Consider the following 6,207-nt stretch of genomic DNA (forward strand, 5'->3'; position numbering starts at 1 on the left):
ATCCTAAATCTACAAAGGGCGAAATCCTAAATCTACAAAGGGTGTCCCAAACCTTAGCATAGTTTTTAAACTATTAAATGTCAGTGTCACTCCTGACTTTCAGCTCTGCATCATCAATTGCCTATTGAATATTGCCAATTGAATGTTCCATTAGGTATTCCAAACAACATAATAAAAACAGAACTCATTATTTTCCCTCACAAACTCTCCCCTTTTCTTTAATTTCCCCATTTCTTCTGAGGGTTCCATCACCTTTCCATTTACCCAGTTTGAAATCTGTCATTTTTACTCCTCACTCTTCACTCCCACATAGCCAATTACTTGCCAAATTTTGTCAATTATTCCACAGCTGCAACTTGTGTCCACTGCTGTGGACATCTCCCAAATTCAAGCCCTTATCACCTCATCTACAAAAAAAGAGACCTAATTGGTTTCAGTGTTTCCCTTTCCAATCCATACTCCACTAAGTTGCCAAACAAAATGATTTTCTTCACCACATCCCAAACATTCTAATTCCAAGAGCTCTTTATTGCTTCTAGAGTCAAATATAAACTTCTGGCCTTAAAAGTCCTATAAGTCTGGCACCAACCTGTCTTAAGAGAAAAAAAAAAAAACCTTTACCTCCTTATTGTCAACTCTAGGAGCAGCAAGGGCTAGGTACTTGGGGTTAAGTAACTCACGTGGGGCCAGGGTCACATAACTAGGAAGTGTCTGAGACCAGATTTGAACCCAGGTCCTCCTGACTCCAGACTTGGCATGGCACTCTATACACTGTGCTACCTAGTTGTCCCACCAACCACTTATTATACCATCCCCAAAAATGGTCTTCTTCCAATTCTTCACATATTACACTACCTTTCATTTGATAGGGCTATACTCCAAACCCAGAGTTCACTTCTTCCTAGCCATTACTGCTTTGATGTTCTTTGGTTGTTTCAATGTGTCTATCCCCTTTTGGAGATTTTCTTGGCAAAGATACTGGAGTGGTTTAGCATTTCCTTTTCCAGCTTATTTTACAGAAGAGGAAACTAAGACAGAGTTGCCATTGGTCAAATAGATAATATCTAAGACTGGGTTTCAACTCAGGTCTTCCTAACTCCAGGAGGGGTGCTCTATCTATAGAGTCACCTACCACCCTCTAGTTTCCTTCAAATCTTAGCTGAAAAGCCACCTCCAAAGTAGCCTTACTGGACACCAAGAATTGCTACAATTGCGCCTAGTCCCAACCTAATATTTATTTTCTCTATGTCAATGTCAACCTGTTGTCCCAGCAGGTTAGAAGTCAATTCCTGGAGAGTGGAGCCTGGTTAAAAGTTGTCTTTGTGAAACCAGAGAGCTTGGGTTTTTTTTAATTAATTTAATCTAAGTAAACCAATTAATTAAAGTTCTTAATAAACTTATTAATTAAGCAGATGAGAAGAGTTACCCTATTCAGCTTTCTACATTTTCCAGTCACCAAAACAAAAAGTGGTACATACAGTAAATAAACTCAAGTGTCTATTCTAGTTAGTATTTAAACTACAGATTGCAAACTCCTTGAGGGCAGGGAGGAACAGGGAGGAACCCTTTTACTAATTATATCCCCAGGCTTAGTATACACTAGATAAATGTGGTTGGGTTTGGCTTACAAAACTCTTTAAAAATCGTGATCTCATACCTCACCATCGACCCAGAGAAGCAGGAGCTATAGTTATCCCCACCTTTTTCCAGCTGGGTAGCCCCAGGGAAGCCAAAATGACCCAGCTAGGGTCAGAGGCTGGACTTGACCTGGTCTTCCAGCCTCAAACCTAATAAGTGCAAGGTTCTGAGCAAGGCAGGGTGGGAGAATTAAAAATAAAAGCCATAAGCTTTGGGGAGATTACATTACAGAAAGTTTGGACAGACTATATACGTATAAAGTAATTAAGTGGAAAGGGGGTCTGGGTAAGAAACGGCCTAGCCGTAGCCGGAGGATCAGACTGCGACAGTAAGCATTTATTAAGGGCACACTCTGCCAGGCACAAGGGAATTGAATAAAAAGCATAACCCGGGGAGGGGGGGGGGGGGACGGAGAGGGGAGAAGAGAGGAGGCCTTTCAATGCCAAGCAGAAGATTGTGCATTTTGTTTCGGAGCTACTAAAGATTCGAGAGTAAAGGAATAACATGAATAGTTAAATCAAGGTCATTCTACCGAAGACGAAAGCAATACCAGGTTAGTGGACCAGACCGGAGCACCGCTGCTTCAGGTATGGAGGTCCTGGCTTTCTTCTCCTCCACTTCCCATATTTTCCCACCCCCGCGCCGCGCCTCGGTTCAGCCTCCGAGGTCCGGAACGCCTCGGGGAGGGATGCGGCAGAAAGCATCCCGTATCCCAACCCCCTCAAGGCATAGCCTCACTCACCTTTCGCTCTGCTCGGCCTCTCGAGAGGCTGCCAGGCACCGGGGAAGCGCACTCGCGTCAACCGTCTAGGCACGAGTCGGTCCGCCGCTAGGACCTCCGCAGCTCACGCCCCTTCCTCCCCGCGGCGGCCGTCGCCAACGTGTGAGCCTACTCAAACCCCGCGCGCCGCGTACTAAAGCCCTTCTCATTGGACTAAAATGAGGCCTCCTGCCCACCATTGGTCCGTCTTGCCTGCCAATCAAAAATCCAGGAGGGGGTAGAGGGGCGGGTCTTCAACATAATGGCCAATAAAAATTCCAGCAGATGAAACGAAGACAGTAAGCAGTCCTGGAGCGCTGGATCAGCGTGATGAACCGATTTAGTACTTTTTGATCACTATAGCCGATTTTTGAGTTAACAATGATGATGCTTGCTTGCACTTTGTACATCCTCGGGGCTACCGCGAGCGCAGAGCGATCTTCAGAATTTGGCCCGTCTACCTCCAAAGGGCCTTCAGCTGACGCCGGCTGGCCCCGCCCCCCAGCGTTTAAAGTTGGTGCGGGCAGCACCACCCACCCTGTCTCCCGCGGGGCGTTATCTGGGGGCCCTTCTGCTCCAAGGTCTTGGGCCGCTCGATATCTCCCTGCAGGTTTAGTGTCTTACGTTTCGGATGTTGTCCACTCTTGGGATGCATCCCTAGTCCCCTCTAAACCACCCACAGCAAACAATGTGTGACTAAAGGATTTGAGGGAGATCGTTCTATAAAAAATTTTGCTGAGTGGAAAGATTAGTAGTATCGCTTGAATTTCCTAATTTATTGTGCCTCCCACTGGCTGTGTGATGGTCCTTCCAGAATACTTAAACCGACCATTTCTGGCTAACAAATCTTTTAAAATATTTTAGTAGCACACATTTTAGACCACACCGTCCGAATAAAACAAATATGAGAGTCGGGTAGCTAGGAATAAGCACTCCGATCTGAAATCGGCGATAATACAAAAAAGAATTCATCGAGGTTTCGCCCTTAGGTCAAGACAGAAAACATTTCTTAGGCCTTTAAGCCCAGAAGGTTAAAAAAGGGGGGGGGGGGGGGAGGGTAAAGGCAGTGGCAGTCTAATGGGAGGTGGGGATAGGAGACAATTACCCGTAAAAAAATGTACAGGATGAATTTGAGACATTCAATAGTGGAAGACACTATTAAGAGGCTCAGGAAAGGCTTCTTGTAGAAAATGAGATTTTAGCTAGGACTTAGAAAACCAGAAGACAGAAATGAGAAAGGAGGGCATTCCAGGCTAGGAAGGCAGGAAAAGAAAATGCCCCAGCTCAGGAATGGGGTATATTCGGTACGGAACAAGCAATCAAATCCGTGTCAACAGATCAGAGGATGGAGATGGGAAAAGGAAGTTGTAAAAGGACTGGTAAGGTAAAGTAGGGCGCCAGGTCGTGAAAGGCTTTGAACAGATTTCCAGTTTGATCCTGGAAGTGATGGGTAGCTACTAGTTAACAGGATTGAAAGGGGCGGATATTTATGCGTTAGAAAGAATAATTTCACGCTGAGTGGAGGACAGACTTGGAAAGCCTTGTGACACATCGAATTGTTCTAAACTATTCCTACAGCTATGTGGCAAAGTGGCTAGAACACTGCCTGGAAGCGGGAGGACTCACAACACTTCCTAGCTTTGTGCCCCTTAACAAATCACAACCCTATTTGCCTAAATTTCTTCATCTGTAAAATAAACTGGAGAAGTTAATGGTAAACTACTCCAATGTCTATTCAAAAAAGAAAGAAAAGAAAAAAATGTGGTCGTGAAGAGTAGGTCACTACTGAATAGCAACACAGTGCAAGAACCTGGCAAGTATTTGCCAGGTGTCAGCATGGAGAAACTGCTTTCTCATCCATCAAACTAAGGAAATCTAATTCTTAGTGGTTGTAGCAGTTTCTATGCCACTTTTTAAAAATTCAGTACAGTAGTTTCTAGCAATTTTTTTTCTTATTCTACACCAAGGCAGGGAGGCAATGGCCACCTCTGAAAAGCATTAAAAATCAGAGAGCAAAATTTCTATGTAATAATGATCATAGATTTAGAGAAGAGAGAAGAGGCTCATCAACAATCTAAAAGAAACTCATTTTTAAAAATGAAAAGGATAAGGCCCAGATTTAAGAGATTTTGTAAGAGGTCAGGCAATGTTAAGTAGTAGAACAAGGGTTGGAAATCAGGTCCTCTGTCTAAAAAGTTATTTTCATACCTTTGCTCTCTACAAATAGTTGAAATTACAGCTTTTGTTGAATTTTATCCCTTGAAGTTACTACCTTCCTTATACTGTATTTTACATATATCTGTTTGTTTACATATTTTATTCCCCCACTAACTTCTTGATGATAGACTGTTTCTGTGGTGTTGCCTTTCAGTAAGTACGTGATAAATGCTTCTTGATTGAATTGATCAATTTAAAAATTCAGTCAAAAACTTAAGCATATTGAATTTTTAAAATTCTTTTCCACTGAGTAGGCTCCTTCAATTAATCCAGTGTTCCATGTAGACAACTTTTAATAGTACAAATGGTCAGGCAGGAATTTAGAATAACAGTGTCAATCAATACACATTTATCAACAATCTAATTTATTTCAGGCACTGCACTGACTAAGAAAAGCCAAGTGAATACCAACACAAAATTGAGTGGTTAGTAATTGGCAAAAGCGGCAAACTGCTTATGGATTCAGTGGGAAGTGATCAGATTCAGTGGGAAGTCATCAGATTCTGCAATCTAAGAGATTCCTAACACTTTGGAAAAAGTTTTGGATGAGTGATGAGATTGAAAAAGGCATAAAGTAGAGAGTAGTTAACTTTTTTCCCAGGAATTGCTGTATAAAATGGAGGATATATAGGATGATAGTTGCGAGGGAAGGGGAGAAGGGGCAGGGAGGAATAGGGTCAAGTGGAAGTTTCTTAAGCATGGGAGAGATCTAGGATTGTTTGCAGGCAAGAGCAATCAATCATCTAGAGCAGCAATGGAAAACCTATGGCACAGATGTTGCCCCCCCCCCCCCCCCATCCCCAGAGTTCATTACTAGAAAGGCAGAGGTACTTGGGCAGGGCTGCTCCTTTCCTCCCTCTCTACTTTGCCTGACATTTTTTTCAGATGCTACACCCCTCTGCCCAGCAGCCCAATGGGAGTGCACAGGGAGTAAGGTGGGTGGTTTACAGGTGACTGAGCTGTAGGGGAGCAGAGCGCTAGACCCACTCCCATCCTCCTCTCTACATTCGCTGAGGACATTCTTCACCTCACCCACTCTTCCCTTCTCCACCCAGCAGCCCAAAGGAAGTACTTCCTCCCTCCATATGGGATAAGAGGGTAGATGGGTAGCCAGACACTGGGATGGGGAAAAGGAAGGCAGGACCTAGAACTCCATCTCTAAAAGGTTCGCCATCACTGATCTAGAGTGAAAAGGGTGAGATGAGGTATGGGAGCAATTGGCTGGGGAAGACTAGATAGAATGTGTGTTACAGGGGTTGGTCTGTCCAAGAGAAAGACTCAACTCTTCAGAAGATACTGGATTAAAGGCAGTGACCAGGGCATGATTTAAGGAATTTTTTAAAGGGGTGAAGAGGGAATTCAATTGTTTAATGGAAAAGCTAGGGGTGAAGAGGGAATTCAATTGTTTAATGGAAAAGCTGAATGCCATAGTGAATATATTACTAGACCTAGAATCTGGAAGACCAGAGTGCAAATTTAATCTCAAACTCTTACTAGATGTATTAATTTAGATATATCAAAACTGTCTCAATTTCATCTGAAAAATGATATACCTTCCTCCTAGGGTTCTAGTGAGAATCAAATGAAATGTT

At 43.3% G+C, this 6,207-nt stretch overlaps 1 protein-coding gene across 4 annotated transcripts in view; it reads right to left on the minus strand.

The window, feature by feature from the left end:
• MTFR2 (mitochondrial fission regulator 2) overlaps positions 1–2,537 on the minus strand; it is a 61,827-nt gene extending 59,290 nt beyond the window's left edge. For 2 of the 4 annotated variants that reach the window (XM_007484600.3, XM_056818852.1), the window contains exon 1: positions 2,381–2,537. The gene's annotated coding sequence lies outside the window, so the exon portion shown is untranslated. The other 2 variants (XM_056818853.1, XM_056818854.1) reach the window with 2 other exon arrangements.
• Positions 2,538–6,207: the final 3,670 nt, after the last annotated feature.

The sequence above is a fragment of the Monodelphis domestica genome, chromosome 2, assembly GCF_027887165.1.
Source record: "Monodelphis domestica isolate mMonDom1 chromosome 2, mMonDom1.pri, whole genome shotgun sequence".
In the NCBI taxonomy this organism is placed as follows: domain Eukaryota; kingdom Metazoa; phylum Chordata; class Mammalia; order Didelphimorphia; family Didelphidae; genus Monodelphis; species Monodelphis domestica.